Source organism: Lissotriton helveticus, chromosome 2_1 (genome assembly GCF_964261635.1).
Source record: "Lissotriton helveticus chromosome 2_1, aLisHel1.1, whole genome shotgun sequence".
In the NCBI taxonomy this organism is placed as follows: domain Eukaryota; kingdom Metazoa; phylum Chordata; class Amphibia; order Caudata; family Salamandridae; genus Lissotriton; species Lissotriton helveticus.
Window position 1 is genome coordinate 974,050,394 of NC_136059.1, and position 18,704 is coordinate 974,069,097.

Below are 18,704 nucleotides of genomic sequence, written 5' to 3' on the forward strand. Positions count from 1 at the left end.
ACAGCACCATCCTTAACTGAAATCTGGATTGGGTCTACATTTGTCATTAAACCTATTTCTTTTCCTAAAAAATCCCACACATCCGATCCAACTGCACTTTTTAATTCTTCAGGCAAACTTCCTTCTGTGAGAAGTGAAAATAATTCCTCCACTTCTGTCCCTTGCTTCACTAGCATCATTGTAAATTTGACATCCTCATCAGGTGTCGGAAATGCAATACCAACTGGCGTACAGTAGATGGTGCAAATCATTTTGCATAACACATTTATTCCCAAGAGATTTACTGGACTCGAATCACATACCACAAACCGATGCATGTCTTTAAAGTTACCAATGTGAACTTCAATTGGATTTGTAACTGGCATTCTAATATGCTTATTCAAGACTCCTACAACTTGGATAGTTTCTCCCGAGAGGGGTAGGTTTGGAATTTCTGCTGCTCTCACAGTGGAACGGGTATCACCAGTGTCCACTAAAAATGAGATGTCATTCCCTTCCACTTTTCTATCAACAAATGGACCTGACTGATCTACCACCAAGGATGCGCCAAGTACGCACTCCCCTCCCCCTTCAGGCACCGTCATTGAGATGAGTCTGTATCATTCCCATTGCACTGCAACCAATATTGTGGAGCCAATTGTACAGTTTGATTCTTACCAATCGGGTTACCTCCGTGATAAGCAGTACTCAGATTGAACCTCTTCACTTGAGCCTTCACATTATTTGGCATTGGAGCTTGTGGCACCTGTAACTGCTGAGCAACTATCTGCTGCTGTGGATCTTGGTTTACACCCACCTCATTCTGCATTTGTGGGATTAAATTTTGATTACTCTGTCAAGAATAGATGTTTCCTCAGGACTTGCACGATGCCAGAATGGATCCACATCCAGGCAGCTCCAAATCTGTATGTCGTTATGACACAGATGATTGGAGTGGCCAGGTGAGGGAAAGGGTGTTGGGTAGGGAACAGCTGGGAGGGAGACCTGCAAAATATTACACTTGTTGTCTATCGCAACCTTAAAACTAAGAATAGATAATGTATTTATTACTAGGTAAATATCCACCTGTATTTTCCCCCTTTTGTCTTTTGGGAGAGAGAGTAGAATGAGAAGGCTACAAAGCAAATACAGAATAATTATCAGTAGATATATTCTGAAAACATTCCCTGGTTTTTAACTCTAGATCTTTAAGGAAAAACAATCATATCCACCGATGTTTTCTATAACAGCACCATCTCCTTAATAAAGTTCTTTCGGCAGTTTATATATAGGCAAAAAATTACGAAATGCGGGACCTGCCTCGCAACTTTATACAAGGTTATTCTAGTCCTGTTCCCAAAATGTTCAAATTGCAATTGTTTTCAAGTTTTACGCAAGTCTTTTTTCTTTTAATGTTAAAAAAAAAACGTTCATAGTAATTTCTCTTCCAAGTTCTGTGATTTTCTAAATGTTAAAGTCTTTCTATTAATCCAACGTCTTTCAGATTAAAAGGTCAAATGAGAAAACACTGTTTTTATTTTGCGCAAACAAATAATTCTGACTTTTACTCAAATTGGGCCATTAATTCTAAAGCAAAGGAAAAACCGAAGCGCTCCTACCGGAGTCCTAGGAGAGAATAGATGTTCCTGTCAGTAAACCTGCTTCAGTCTCCGTGCACCCTACATTCTGCTTCTGGGACTGGAAAACCGACACGCGAAGCCTCGCTCCAGCCGAAAACACCCTCTCCGAATCCAAAGGCAGGAACAGAAGAATAGCGAGCGGGTGTGGTCTGGCATGACTTCCTTTTATAGAGAGGAGCCGCCCTTGAGGAGTGACATTAGAATAGGCGTGCGTGGGCGTGGTTGCTAAATCCCCGTATAAGATGAGAGAGGCTAGGAAGGAACTCGGCAAATAGTGTAACGTACTGGGACCGTAAATACAGTGTAAAACACATAAAAATAAACATTGCACAGATTAAATAAACAGGAATTAAAGCACTACTCAAGAGTCTCTTGATTAACCTACCAGTGCACATCCTTAATGAAATTTCTACCAATACCGAGTTACAGAGGTAGCATAGCACATTTTGCCACAAGTGTAATGCATCTTGCCACAAGCTTTGTGAGGAGGTGACATCCTGAGATATGAGCGCCTTCCACCAGGTTTGACAGTGCCCCTAGAGCCGCAGCCCAGAACCATGACATACCCCCATTAATCTTTTTAACGGATCTACACTAATTCTTCCAATGTCCAAGCTTTCTGCACGCATGACAAAGACATTTCTTCATAACACCCTCTTTATTCATTCTTCCTCTTCCTCTTCCTTTCCCTCACTAGTATTTTGTCCATTCTGACTCTGAACAACCATCTGATTACTAGTTTGAGAGATATTGTTGGCATCTTGCTGCTCTGCTACTTTCACCTGAGCCCACATCATTTTCTCTTTTAACTTTTTATGCCTTGACTCAATGTCATCACTACAATACTTGCATACCTCAGGATTTCATCTATTGTTTTGCTTTGCCAGCAAATAAACTGCTGTTGAATCATATTGCTAATTTCTGGTCTCAATCCAAACACGAAACGAAACATGAAATGTCCCTTGTCTGTGTCTCCGATATTTTCAAATCCACCATACTGTTTAAATACCTGCAACAACCTCTCATAGTAGGCATGTACCGACTCTTTTGATTCCTGGGTTGTTCTGTCAATTTTAACCCAATCTGTTTCCTTTGGGAAATTTTCCCTTTCATAAACGTAATCACCTGATTATACTTTTTCATTACCTCATCAGAGGGTGCACCTGTTTTAGCATCCCTAGAATATTCATCTTTTGGCCAATCAACAGTAATTTTACACTCTGTCCATAAATCTGCTGGAACAACAATCTCAAACAATCCATCTAAATCTTTTAACAAAACCTTCGGGGCTTTCACAAACCTTTCTACTTGTTTATACCATTCGACCAGTTACTCTCTCAACATAGGAAAGTAATTCGTGAAAGACAATATGTCCTGTCTGGACCATGGCACATGAACATATCCACCACAGGGCACTTCTCTCATCGGACACACCCTTTCAGCCTGTTCTGTCTCTTTTAACGGAAACATAGATGTTCCTTTACTAGCTGCTTCTTCTTTCTTTTTCGCCCATCTAATTTTTCAGCAATCTACATCTCCCTATTTCTTCAGAATGTTCATCAATTCTTTTATCTGTAATCCTTTTCCAGACACATTTAAACTCTCTAAATCCTTATCAGTGAAAGCCAATTGGTATGAATTCTCCAACACTTTTGATTTTTCTATGTCTACTTCATACTCACTAGCAGCTTCAGTTATTTTCTCATGTAAATTCTTTGCTCTCCAAGTAAAACTTTTGCACAAAAACAACAGTTCATCATCTTGGTAAGTCCCTAATCTATCTGGACTTTTTGTCCCAACAATAATTTCTGCCAAATGTACCTTTAATTGACTCACATTAATACTCTGTGGCTGTGGTTTCGGCTTTGTCATTTCTTGTATCCAATTATTGAATTATTCTGGTGAAGGACCCACTGAACTCCCTATTACTGGTGTGACATTCGGCCCTTTTCTCCTTGGGTTTAATTGTCTACCTCTTTCAGGGGTCTCTGTTATCAACTCACATGCCGGAAGATCTAATAATGTGGTATTGATTTCTATTTGACTATTCTCATTCAGTGTCGTCACTTCTCCACCTCTACTCCCACTACTTAGAACTGTCAATGAATGTACTTTTGGCAAATTCTGTCTTTCCCCATATAAGGGAACTATGGGACCAATTGTCACTGGTACTGTCAATACTTCCGCATTCAGGCTTAACTGATTCATTTTCTGAACCTGCTCCAACCGTGCCTTATTCAACACATTTGTTTCACTTTCTCTCACTACTCTAGCTATCTCAGTAACCTGGGGAGTCAGTGGGGTTCCCATCTGTGGGGCGCTCGGGGTTATTTCTCCTGAATTTTCTTCATAAGGCAGAGGTCTTTTAGTCATCATATCTTCTAACAATTCATCATCCTCTGAAATATTTGGGTCATCTCTAAAACTAGAAGCCTCTATGTTCTTCTTTTTCTATGCATTTTCCTCCTGTCTGTTCATCAGCAACCAAAACTGGATACAACCCTTCAGCTACTACATTTCTCCTCCATCTTTTACACTTTTCTTCCCTACTTTCAAAAGGATAACCATGTCTCAAACTCCTATACCTTTCATTACCTCCTCTGTATTTCTCTCTTACAAACACCTCCACTTCCCATTCTTCCAATGCTTCATAATGCGCCAATCTAGGATTTGGTTCTAATGCATTCATTCGGTATCTCAAACTCTGCAATATCCTTATATTGAATGTACCGTGTGGTGGAAATGCTATGACACCATCGTTATTTGTATAGTCATCCCAATTCTCTAACCACATACATGTATGGTATCTTCGTTCCAACATCATATAAGAAGCAGGCGTTTTCGGGGGCGGAATCGGAATTCCCTCTCTAGTCACAATCGGTTTGTCCTTATTGAAAAAAATCTTTATTTTCTTTAGCAGCTTCATCTTCTAATCCTTTACACAGGTGTATCACACCAAAAACAAACAAAGGAACTTTCTGTAATTCTATGTAGTAATTCTATGTATTCTATTTGACAGTTCTCATCCAATACCAGCGCGACTCACACCAAACAACCAATCAGAGTAATCAGAGCTCGAGCCACACCCGCTGCCTGACCAATGCCAGCGCGGCCTTTTCTGACGTCAGTATTACTCCTTCTACTGAGCCTCCCTTCACAAAATAATTTCGGCAATGTTTTCTTAATCAACATTTTCTGTTAGTAAAAACACAAAAACAATGCTACTTTGTCTGTTCCACTAAATAAAGAGATAGTTGTCACCTTTTCTGATAGTTTCCTTCACTACAAGTTTTAATATTGACCAGCGTTATTTTACTCTTCACACAAGCTCCGGGTGGACCTGTTACTCCTCTAGGGATAAGACCAAGATTTCACAAGATAACTTGTTGGCGTGAAAAGGGGTCTTGTTACTTTTCCGGGGATAAGGCTAGAGTTTCGGAAGTGAACCCTTCACTATTTCAATCACTCTACTTATATACAAAATTTCCCTAACATAACACAGACAGCCCTCCGTAGCTTTAGGTATACTATTATCACAACACACAAAGTACTTCTGCAATGTGGCTTCATTACCACACTCTTCTTCTGCCTACTTCAGGCTAAATTCCATTTCCGGGATTCCTCAGGTATCTCCGTTCCTGAACTTCCAGAAAACATAAAACGGGACACTAACCTTTCATGTTATAACATATAATCAATAATCATTACCAAACTAATCAATAACTAAACCGTCCTCTGCTACGAAGAAACTGATCCAGCGCGCGGTCAATACCTGATCAGGGATCAATACTCAATTCAAATACATTTACAATGGCCCATACACATTCACCCAGAATCCCTGATGCGCTGGTGTGAATTTGCTTTGTACAACTATTTTCTCTTCTTTAAATCATGTAGAGGTATATTATATATCAGGTTTCAGAGCCCCCGCCCGCCCCGATGTTGTCCGTGGGTCCCCTGGAGCGCACCCGCCACTTTCAAGGCCCCCAATAAGCCGCACACGGGCCGCTTCACCTACCTCAGCCGCCTCTCCTCCCCGCCTGTCCGCCGCTCCTCACCGCCTGTCCGCCGCTCCTCACCGCTCCTCCCCGCCTGTCTGCCGCTCCTCCCCGCTCTCATGTCCGCCGCTCCTCCTCGCGCTCCTGTACGCCGCTCCTCCCCGCGCTCCTGATGTCAGCACGCACGTCGCGGCCGGCGCTACTTCCAAGGGACTACTTTTTTTTTAATCGTAAATATTTTAAATAACTTATATTTTATTTTTTTATATAGCCTATGTCCATCTGCAGACCCTGACAATTACAATGATGTATCGGGTGTTTGGATTGGTGCTGTGGTTCCTGAGTTTACCCGCCTCAAAGATTCAAAGTTCTCTCTTTATAATAGTAGTATAGATAAATTTTAATAAATCAACTTTCCTTCTATTTGGTCGATTGACCAATTAGTTAAATAGTCTTTTTTTATTGAAATCCATATAACAAAAAAAATTTTTTCTTCCATACATGCATCCATAAAATTAATTAAATATGTCAGATAATACAGAATTGTTAAATAGGGCAGATTACCCGGAAAACATGAAATCCTAAATTGATTAAATGATAGACAATATAAACATTTAAGCCGGAGTTTGAAAAATGAAACGCATATTATCTTGGAACAGCATCAACTGCCACATATTTAATACAAACTAAACAACGATTAGACCTTAGAACCCTAAAGCATACACAGAGACATCAGCTAGTACGGCCTTAATACCAATTCATCCAGTGTTAATTAATATATCTATGTTACAAGAAAATATGAAATGTCATAGAATAAATTACAATGCTGATTACAATACATGGGAGTCGAACATGCTGAAAAGACCTCCTGAGAGATAAACTACATTTTGAGATCTTAATCAAAATAGGACGCTCAGTCCCTCTCAAACTTCTTAAGTCCTCCAATTCGCTCTGCATAGGCTCGTTTGCTTTTTTTTACCTGCTTCATTTTACGGACCCATTCATTTTTAGATGGTATAAGGTCAGTTCGCCATTTCTGAAGCAAGGGAGATCTAGAAACAGCCATTGCAATATCTTGTAATTTAATCAACTTATCTGAAAGAAGAAGGTCTGGGTCATAGCCAAACACTATCAGCTGAGTATTCAAACCTATTGTAACAAAGCATTTGGCTTCCAGATAATTAAAAATATCATTCCAGAACCTCTGGATCAAGGGGCATTGAGTAAGATATGCGTCCAATTGGGTGAAGGATGGTTAAGGCAACCAAAGCACTGCCCAGATTGGTTGGGGTAAACCTTAGATAGAAACAGTGGAGTTCCATAAAGTAGCCATTTACTAAAAAATAACGGGGCATATTATCAAGGACCGGTGTTAGAATTATCTCCGTTTTATCGGCAGGAAACTGCCGATAAAATGGCGATAATGGGCTTTATAATATGCCCTTGTTAATTCCCATAGAAGCCCAGGTTAACATCAGAACATGGGCTTCTATGGGAATTAACAAGGGCGTATTATCCAGCCCATTATTGACGTTTTATCGGCAGTTTCCTGCCGATAAAATGGCAATAATTCTAACACCGGTCCTTGATAATATGCCCCTTCTTCCTTTGCCAATTAGCCCCCCTTAATGTACTAAAATTGAGATTAGTAACTGCTGACCACATACTTGCTGTGATTTCCATCTCTTCATGTTTTCCCCATTTAGTTATAGCCTTCACCTCAAGATCCATACCCTTGATAGAGGCTAAGAGCTTTTTCCATTCCTCAGGTTTCTTAAATGCAATATCTTCCAATAAATCATATACTAAGCATTTCGGTTCAATGATCTGGGCCAAATCAAGTTTACTCAAACATTTACTAAAAATATTATATGACCCAAGGAGAAGGAAGCCATTTGGAATTAAATAAGACATTTCAGCTATATTCAGCCATCTATCATTCCTTAAAAATTCTGAGATCTTCCCAAAACCAGCGGTGGCCCATTTTTGTGTAATTACGGATGATTCTATGAACCCTAACAGTAAGATAGGGCCAGATAATCGAGTTGAGGAATAGAGTATCTTCGAAAAAAGGCCTGACGTTTATGGAAAAACCATTGCATACACTTATACTGTACTAAGGGGCCCATTAGGATCCGGCGGGGGCAATCCGCCCGTCATCCACACTGCAAAGATCCCCCGCCATATTATGATGGCTGGGGGGTCGACGGTGGATGAAAAAAACGTCGGCTGCTTTTCCGCCGGTCGACTCGTCGGCCGGTGGAAAACAAGGTTAATATGGGGGCGGGGTCTGCAAGACTGTTCCTAATGGCAATCGTCAATGGCTCGAAAAAAAAAGGCGAATTGCACCGGGTACAATGGGCAGCCTTGTCTGGTCCCCCGTTTAACCTTGACGTGGCCTACCTCCTTGGCGTTAATGATAATGTTGGCTTCTGCATTCAAGTATAATTTCTGAACCAACCCCGTAATTTTGGGAGGTATGCCAAAACTTGCCAGAATAAAAAATAATGTCTCGCAGACAACTAGGTCAAATGCCTTTTCGGCGTCTAAGAAGAGGACCAGAGCTGGAATCTTCCGAGTCTCAAAGTAATCAAATGCTTCCACTAAGTAATGCGCATTGGTGTCGAGCTGCCTCCCAGAGATAAAACTATTTTGTTCAGGATGGATCAGGTGCAAGGCAATTCGATTAAAATGATTGTCTAAAAGTTTAGTAATTATTTTATAGTCAAAATTTAAAAGCATGATGGGGCGATAAGAATTAGGGTTTTCACTATCCTTGCCTTTAGCCAACATCAAAAGATAACCCGAAATGGTGCTGGAAAAGATTTTTAAAATTTTTGCTGTGAAGCCATCCGGGCCACAGGCTTTACCATTCGGGAACTTTTTAATGACATCTCCCAATTCCTCTTTTGTGAAAGGACTTGCCATAATCATTTTTTTAACATCTGAAAGTACGGGCAATTCATGTCTCTGGAGGAAGTCTCTCAAGGATGTCATATCAATGGTTTGGTTTTGGCCGTATATGTTCCTATAATGTTGTAACATTAGTTCCCCTATTTCTCCTGAGTCATCAGAGTGGTAAGCATTTATATTACATCTCAAAGCGGTTACCTGATTAGTTACAGCCTGCTCCCTGGCCTGCCATGTGAGGAACCTCCCAGTGTAATTTCTCTCTTCATGGACCTTTTACCTGTGGTGCTGATAAAAGGATTCACTTTTAACATAATATTTTTAGCTAAGATCACCGTTACCCTGATCAAGCTGCCGTTGGTTAAACGCAGAGGGGCTACTTAGAAATATATCAAAGGACCTTTGCACTTTCTTCTCTAAAATAAGTTTTTCTTCCCTAGCTTTCCTTGAATTATCTGCATCTTTTCCAATGGCTAATCCCCATAGAAAGGGTTTAAGTGAGTCCCAGACCATGGTTTTAATAAAGAGCACCCCATTCTTTTTACTAGGTAATGTACATTTAACATCCATCTTTTAGAAATCATTATATATTTACCTAGCTCTAATTCAAGAATGATCATCGCGTGATCCGAAAAACTATTCTGAAGGATTCTCTGCTGAATAAAAGCCAGCTTCCTAGAAATTAGAAAAAAGTCAATACGTGAAGAGGTACGAAATCTACCTGAGAAACAAGTGTAGTCGATCTTAGTTGGAAATACTGCCCTCCATGAATCAAATATGTCCAAAGTCAAGCCATAACTTTGGAAGACTTTTAGACTTTTAGGGTTTAGCTGTTTTTTAGATATAGATGAGGAGTACATTTTAGGTTTCATTAGAAAATTAAAGTCCACCCCTAAGATCAGTTCACCAGGTACTTGAATTAAAGATTGGAAAAATTCTTCATATGGCATAGGATTATCCTCAACTGGAGCATATATGCTAGCGAAAGTTAAGAGTCTACTTCCTAATTTACAGGTTGCCCATCACCACCTTCCGCTTTGATCGTTAACAAAATTAACTACCTCGGCCTGTAGGTGTTTGCTAAGGAAAATCGCCGTACCCCAATGGGATGCCGAAGAGGAGGAGAAACCACTATTAGCTGCCCAGGACCGAAACATTGGGAAATCTGCTAGTTTCCCTACTGGTATATGAGTCTCTTGCATGAGAATGGCCACTGGATTTTCTGCCTTGATCCATGCTTCAATGGCCCACATTTTCTTCTTATTGTTAAGGCCATTAACATTAAAAGAGACCCCTTTTAAGATTTCCATTTTATCCATTTACATAAAGCAAAATAGTATCTGAAGAACCTAATAGCATAGAAATGTGCTGAAAAACTCCAACATCATTGATGCCCCCCTCTGAGGTCTAACAAAATATTAGTCTATTAATGATAAATGGATGCATCTGGATTTAAAAAATTGATTTAATTTTTCCCCCATGCTCCCTCTACCACCCCCGTGACCTCACCCTTCACCAGTACCAGTAACCACCATGAGCAGATCACCATCCCTGCTCACACCTGATGGGCTATACCCCATACCCCTTAACTGTCACTATGACTTGGTGCCAAATGCTACCGTACTACCAACCCCCCCATTCAAAGAGAAGAGAACTAACAAACGCAAAAAATAAAAGAAAAAGAGAAAAATCAAAAGGAAATAGATGACAAATTGCCTGAGAGAATGTACTAGGAGAAGGACGAGCCCCAGGACACGCGACCATAACAAATGATAAAAAACATTTTTAGAAACATTTTGAAAACATTTGTAAATTCATAACGTTAACACTTCAACATCATATTGACGCTATGGAGTCTACAGACCATTAGGATTTATCCATCAAAATGTGTGTAGAATTAACATTTGTAGAGTCTCCAGACCATTAGGATTTATCCAACGAAATTTGTTGCAGTAATTTCTGCGCTTCCTGGACATTACAAAAAACATGAAATCTGCTTTTGACTAACACTTTTAACTTGCTCTGTTGAGTAATCAATGCCTGCGCTCCCTGCTCTTTGAACAGATGTAACTTTTTTACAAACTCGTTCCGCCTTTTAGCTGTGGAAGCCAACATATCCAGGAAGATGCGACAGAGTGGGATTTCTGTTGAGGTGAACTGTCGCTGTTTTATGGCCTTAGTTAAAATGTGTTCCTTAACCCTGAAATTCTCGAAATTAACCAGGATAGTCCATGGAAATTTGGCGTTGGGAGGAAGATGTGCTGGCACTCAATGGGCTCGCATAAGAGTCAGATCACCATTAAACTCCGGGAGGACATTTTTTTAATAAGCAAATCAACCCATTGTAGAGTCTGCTGGCCCTTAAGGACCTCCGGAATTCCAAGAATATGGAGATTAGAGCATCTAGAATGATTCTGTAATTCCTCTAGTTTATACTCCAATGCTGTTCTCTGGCTCTGGAAGACGGCGACTTTGTTATTCATAGTTGAGACTTGATCCTCCAATTGCTAATTCCTAGTCTCAGCCTCAAGAAGACGTGTCGCGACCGGGGCCATAGTTTCTTCAATTTTAGTTAAGCGGGCATGAGTTGTAGTCATTTCAACTGATTGGGAGGCTTTCAGATCTCGAATCTCCTCCAGGATCAAGTTGATGAGGCTTTTGGCATCCCATTGCATGGAGAAGGATCTACTGTCTTGGGAGGAGTAGTCCCGAGTCAGTTCTGGCCTGGCTTCAGACTGCAAAGCCTGTGGGTCCGAGACTATAGACTCTACTGGGATGGTCAGGGCATCTTCCACAGGGGTAGATAATTCAGATAAGCCCCCTCCCAGAGGAAGGCAAAAGCAAAGAAGCGGAAGTGGAAGGAGAGAGAGAGTGACTGCCCACCGTAGGATCCGTAAGACCCCCATCCTTACACAAATCCCTAGGGTTGTCCATTGAGGGGGACCCATTATATATCCTATTGATTAGACGTAGGAATGAGGTCAACTAGGTCTCTATCGAATATATTAAACTTAATAGTGAATGCCAGCTAGCTCAGAGGTCACTACAAACTTTCTCGAATTCACAAGAAGGGATTTGTTTCTGACAACCCCATAAACATGACAACTTTGTTTCCCAAGAATAAGAAATGTATCTCTAGAGTCGCGGAAACAATAGATAAGTATTTCACTCAGTCAATCATGCATGCTTCGTTTCTACAGCGGTCTGGAGAATTAGAGAGATGGGCATTTTCAATAAAAGGTTTTATTGAACAGTCTTCGTTCTCATGCAAGTAAAGTGAACTGCTACAATCGTAATGCAGACTGCAAATTATAATGCGTACAGCGAGAACAATATTATAAAATAATACTGTAAGAGCATTGTATGGTTTCTAAACCATATATAAATACATACATAAATAACAATGGCTAAAAATACTCAACTGGTGCTTCTAAAAAAAAACACCTACCTAGCTTACTTGTTATTTTTTATTATTATTTTGGTGAGATTTTGTATACTGGAGTAATCACGTAGGACCAACAGCAAGGGGGCCAAATTTAATGCCTGGTACCACCCAGCGAAATATTTGTGGATCCCAGTGTGGATGCACTCTTGATACTCAGGGTTACGTAGATGCCACGGGGACATCCACCCACGAAAAGGGGGCTGCTGAAAATTCAGGAGGAGTGTCACCCTGACAGGCGAAGGATCCGACAACCCTCTAGGGAGATGTGAGACCTGGCAAAACCTATGGATGTTACTCCGTGGCGTGAACAAGTAGTTTGATCTAGACAAGGCGCCATGGACCCCCGACATGTATGTGAAGCCCAGCTCAGCTGGATGGTATTCTCGCCAAAGATCTGCCCAGCCCAGTGACCGTGCAAATGGTGATAATTTGGAGGTGCCTATGGCCACACCGGACCCCCGTCTCCTATCGATTGATGTCATAATGTCATTCCAGTCGCCACACAGTACAGCCAGGCCCTCTGGAAGCTTACCCCACACTCGAGTCAGACTCTCCACGAACCACGCTTAACATCGAACCCCACACATTATATACTGATCGAAGTAGGTCAAACCCTTGGAGATGAAGTCATGTGCTGGTAGAAGGATCACCGGCCAACGGTCTTTCCAGAGGCATGCACAGGACTAGAGGAACGTTCCGAGCCAGAGCGATGGCGTCTTTTGGATCGATTCTGCTGCGAGCACATTGAGGAGTCAGACTCCAGCGGAGGCGAGGAGTGCGGCCACAGGTGTTGCCGCTCGTCAGTCCATGTAAAAGCCGCTTCAGGTGAGTCGAAAAAGAGTTTTAGGGAGTTATGAATCACTCGGACCCTAGCCGGGTAAAGTAACATGTAAGAGATGTTAGGTTCACGTGGCCTCTGTTTTACTGCAGTAAAAGACTGCCTTTGCTGTTGCACCAGACGGGTGTAGTCCAGGAACATCATGATGGGCCTGGATTCAAAGACGAGGTTATCGTTGTTCAGGCGGGCATAGTGCAACACAGCATCCCTGTCTGCATAATTTAACAACCCGGTGATGATTGGCCGCAGACTCCCCCAGGGGGCGGCTTCTTTGTAAGCGCCCGATGGGCTGTCCCGACCACAAAGCACGCCGAAATCTTGTCAGCCTCCAGCAGGTTCTTGAGCCACGACGTGAAGAAATGATTCATGGAACCGCCCTCGCAACCTTCCGGAAAGCCAACTAAGCGGAGGTTGTTGCGCCTGGCGCGGCCCTCTGCGTCTTCAGCCCAAGTCGCCAGCTCTTGAGAGATCACAGTCAATTTGTTGACTTGGCGTTGGAGGGTCTGCACGGTATCTTCCACAGACAACACCCGCGTCTCGGCCTCAGTGATTCGGTAGACAGCTTTGAGTATATCCTGCCGCAGAAATGAGACCTCGGTGCCCATTGCATCAATCTTGGCCTCCAGCGCGTCCCTTGAATCGGTAATGGCTTCAAGTAAGGCTGCATTATCTGGAAGGGAGCCAGACTAAGGCCTCCCACTGGCAGACGTCGCAAACCGGTCCAGGGTGCTCTGTTTTGGGCATGTTGTGTCCAGTTTATCCTTCCCCACTTTATAATCAACAGGTAACAGTTCCTATTACCTCTCGGGAAAGAGAACTTGATCTGGCGGGGTACGAAGGGTCACAAGGGCACGGAACTGTCACCTCGGGAACCTCTCCAGGGGGCACCCCAAGGCCAGTCCTCACGGACTCCATCCACCGCCAAGTGGCAAGCCGCACTGGATCTAATCCAGCCGCTTCCGCAACCAGCCGCAGTCAGCCAAGCACGCCCCTCTAATGGGACCTTGCTCCCCTGATATACAGCGTCTGTGATCTGCGTCTCCTTCAGCAGCAGGAAATGCCAGGCACAAGTTATCGCCCTTATCCTGGTGACTCCACACTGAGGTAGCTCTCTTCCAGGGCCTCCACCATAGGGCACAAACCAGCTAAGCCAGCAAACCACAAGGGCCGGTAACACCAGCCCCGTCTATCTGTAGGCCTTCAGTTTGTTCAAAATGGTGGCAGGCGAGTTGTTTTATTGTCCCCCGGGACCCAGGTCCAGGCACCCAAACAGCTGTCAGTTTCCAATGCGCAGGGGAGTCCCCATCGCGTAACCAGACAGCCCGGCTCCCAATGTGCTCAGCAGGGAACCTGATTGATGGCAGGCTTAATGACCTGAGTGGCCGCTCGATCCAAATATACGGGCAGGCACCACTCCTCACACCCGCAACAGCAAGGCTTCCAATGCAGCCCAGCCGCGAGCGAATGACTGCCCGGTACCTAGGCGCCCCACTCGGGAGAGGCATCGTACTGCAGGGCCCGGGGGCCCCCAACGGGCGCAGCCTACAACACCCCTACCCCCAGCCCGAGGTCCCAGAGTAGATGGGTCCCGCGCCAACCAGCGCCTGGGCCAGAACAGACCCCACAGCCACAGCAGAGAACTCAGCCAGGCTCACAGAGCCCCTCCCAACCCGAGCCCCAGCTAGCAAACAAAACCACCAAACGGGGAGCCCCGAGAGGGCGAGGACACAGCTGCCGGCCACCCCTGCCAAGCCCCCCAGCACTCCTTCATATCTTAACCCAGGAGAGGACAGCCCGGGCTCCAGACCCGAACACCGCCTCGTAGTTTGAACAGCCAGGAAGGGGGAGGCCAAGCTCTGGCCGCGGCACCCTTCTCCCGATCAGCGCTCTCGCCCTCAATCAAGCCACCAAAGTTTATTATCTGGCTTGTTCGTAGGACTCTTTAATGCAATTACTTGCTGTCTTCTGGTTCTGTAATGCAAGGCAGTTGTCTGGCAAGCCATCTTTTAGTCTATTGCACCTGGGTAACCAAGCAAACAGCAGTATTTGTGCCTTTGCACTATCCACAGCGTTTGGGAAGAACTTATTGACACATGGGTGTTGTTCCAGTTCCTGGACACATCAATCAACAAGCATTTGAAATGCAATAGGTCTCGCATTTTAGACACTTTGACGTATATTGATGTTGTAAATGACAATGCCTTTTATTATTGCAGGTTTTCTTTTTTTTTTAAGTTCAAGTAGAATTTTATTAGGAGAAACAAAATTGGTATTACAAAGAATGAAATGGAATACATCATCATCAAAAAGTATAATAGACTAGAGTATTACAGTAAATATCAAAAGATAAAGAATGCAGAGGGGGAAAAGGAAAAAAGGAAATTAAAAAGTAAATGAGGCTGGAAACTTAAAATATACACTGTAAGAGGCTTAGTAACATGGGAAACAATGCAAATATATGCGGAAAAGTAAATACTAGAGAAAAAGAAGGAACGAAAGGTAACTCAAGGGGGTTTCGAAACTTCTTGCTGAAATGGGGGTAAGTGAGAGGAACGCTTGGCACAAACATCCAGATAAAGGGTGATAGGAAGCCATAACGCATGTCTTTTCGGGGCTAGGGTGAGGGGATAAACAAATGCAGTATCCAGTCTGTGATTATAACATACATTGAACCACCAAGCTTTGAAAGTAATACCCTTTGAGTCTTTCCAATTAACAGTAATCTGTTGAAACGCAACAGCTAATAACAAATCGATAATATGAACATTCGTTTCAACTACGGTCCAGGAAGAAGAAAGTGAGCCAAGGAAAAGGTCAGGGAGAGAAAAGGGGATAGAAGTCTGGAAAATAGAGTTGATTTGGTTCCATACCTTAATCCAAAATGCGTGCGTGAGAGGACAAAGGAAGAGCATGTGAAAAAGCGTGGCATTGGGAGCAGAGCAAGACCAGCAGAGGTCCGGAACCGAAGGGAATCTTCTATTAAGGATAGATGGCGTGTAAAGGAGTCGATTATAAAGGAAGAAAAGTGTTTGTGTAAGAGAGGCAGCTCTAGAGGATTTGCGAAGCTTAGTCCATATTTTATCCCACAGGGAGGTGGGCCAAGATACGGCAAGTTCAGATTCCCACTGCTCTTCCACTGTGGTTTTTGGCCGAGGCGATGGAGGGTTGTGAAAGGAGTGATAGATGGAAGACGCTGAAGAGTTGGAGCGCAGTTGGGAATGTAGAGAAGAAATTGGGGTAGTAGAGATCGCAGGCGGAGAGGAATGAGGAAGGGAGTCATATACAGACATAACTGCAGTCTTGAGTAGGATGTATTTATGAATAAAGGAGGGGGGGAGAGAGAAGGTTCGGCTAAGATCAGAAAAAGATGTGAAGACAGACCCAGTAAAGAGGTGGGAAACCCAGATTAAACCCCGCTGCCTCCAAGTTTTCCAGTAAAAAGGTTTCAGGTTGATGAGAATGCTATTATTATACCAGATAGTGGTGGTAAGAAGTTCAGTGATGGAGGAGGGTGGATCTGGAGCAGAAGCTAAAAGTAGTTTCGCAGTGTATTTGTGAATTGGAGTGGACAAGAATTGGGGTTTGCGAGAGAAGGAGAGATATTCAGCAAAGGAGAAGGGAGAAAGAGAAAGGCGTTCGAGTTCAGCCCAGAGGGGAAGAGGCTCGATAGGATCTTTAAGCCAGATAGAAGCTTGTTTCAGGAGGAAAGCTTTGTGATAAGCGGGAAAATTTGGGAAATTAACCCCGCCCTCCGATTTGGGGAGACGCAGTCGTGATAGAGACATGCGCGGTTTCTTGCCAGACCATAAAAAGGAAGATAAAGTGTTATTGATTTTTACAAAAAATTTGGCAGGGATGGAAACAGGAATATTAGAAATGGTATAGAGGACAATTGGGGATAGCATCATCTTGATGGTGTCAAGGCGGCCCCACCAGGAGAGGTAGAGGGGATGCCATCTGGAGGTGAGGTCAGATAATTTCTGGGTACATTTAGTAAGGCATAATGAGATAGTATCTGAGATAGAAGGAGTAATGTGCAAACCGAGGTATTTTATGTGGGTCGGACTCCATTTGAAATTGGATGCTACAAAGTCAGGCTTGAAGGTGAATTTTATGAGGGGAAGAATTTCACATTTATCGTCGTTCAGTTTATAACCAGAGAGATGGGAGTAAACGTTAACTTCGGCAAGGAAAGCTGGGATGGAGACAGATGGATTCGAAATGAAGAGTAAAATGTCGTCTGCGTAGGCAGCTAACTTGATTTGCGAATGAGAAAGAGGAAAACCATGAGTGTTTGGGTTTTGACGTAGCTTGGATAGAAAAGGTTCTAGAGCAAGGTTAAAGAGAAAAGGGGAGAGAGGGCAGCCTTGCCTAACGCCTCTGCCAAGGTTAAAAAATGAGGAAATTAGGCCATTGGCACAAACTGCTGCTCTAGGGTTTGTATAAAGAAAGGAGATGAGGGAAATAAAATTAGGGCCAAACCCAAACCATTTTAATGCAGAGAAAAGAAAAGACCATTCTACCCTATCAAATGCCTTCTCGGCATCTAAGGCGATTGCGGCTAGGGAATCACTAAATCGTGATGACTTAGAAAGAACATTAAAGAGGAGTCTGGTGTTATCTGAAATAAAGCGACCCTTAACAAATCCTGATTGTTCAGGACCAAGGAGATCTGGGAGAAAAGGATCTAATCTGATGGCTAAAGATTTGGCATATAATTTATAATCAATGTTGACGAGTGATATCGGTCTGTAATTCTTACAGTGTTGAGTGTCCTTCCCTTCCTTTGGTATAATGCAAATATAAGCATCTGAAAAAGTACCCGAGGAAGCACCACTAGTTTTGAAGGAATCAAGAAGTTGATGTAGTTTGGGTAACAAAAGAGTGGCAAAGTGTTGGTAAAATTCGACAGTAAAACCATCTGGGCTGGGGGCTTTGTCTTTCTTAAGTGAGTTAAGTGCAGTGTGTAATTCGTGAGTGGTGAGGGGAGTTTCAAGGGAGGCCAAGTCAACAGGAAAGTTGGGAGGAGGTTGAATGTTCGTAAAGAAGGTGGAAATAGAGTGAGCAGAGGGTTGAGTTCCAGAAGAGTAAAGTGTAGAATAGAAACGAGAAAATTCCTCCAAAATATCAGTATCTTTATGTTGCAGGACAGAATTAACATCGAAAACAGACTCAATGTTCAATTTGTTTTGTTTAACTTTCAAATAATTAGCAAGAACTTTCCCCGCCTTATTCTTCCCACCATAAAATTTCGAACTGGATTTCAATAAGTACAACGATGCATCTTCAGTAGACTGTTTGTTATAATTCATTTTCGCATTTACAAGAGCTGTTAAACTTTCCTGGGTGTGAGAGGTATAAAAGGAGTGTTCTAGAGCTTTGATCTGAGATAAAAGGTCACTGGTACGTTTACGGGCAAGTTTACGCTTTGCGGCAACATGTCTGATGATAAAGTCTCTGGCCGCAGCTTTGTAAGCGTCCCAAATAGTGTGAGTGGCTAAAGAGGGAGTGTCGTTAATGACAAAAAATTCGGTAGTAAACTCAATAAAGGAGGCAGTAAATTTGGGATCGAGGAGGAGGGTATTGTTGAAACGCCACCTCTTAGGGCCGGTGGATTTGGGTAGAATATCAATCTGAATTAGGACTGGGGCGTGATCAGAAAAAACAATGGGGCCAATCTCAGCGTGGGTGAGGGATTGGGATACATGGTGAGAGAGAAAGATATAGTCAATACGTGATTGGGAGTGGTGAACCGGGGAGTAGAATGTAAATTCTTTACTGGTTGGGTTACATATTCGCCAAGCATCAACTAGATTATGTTGAGAAACGGCGTGTGTGAACAGCTTATGGGATTTGTTAGGAATAAAAAAAGATTTGGAGTGTCTGTCCAAAAA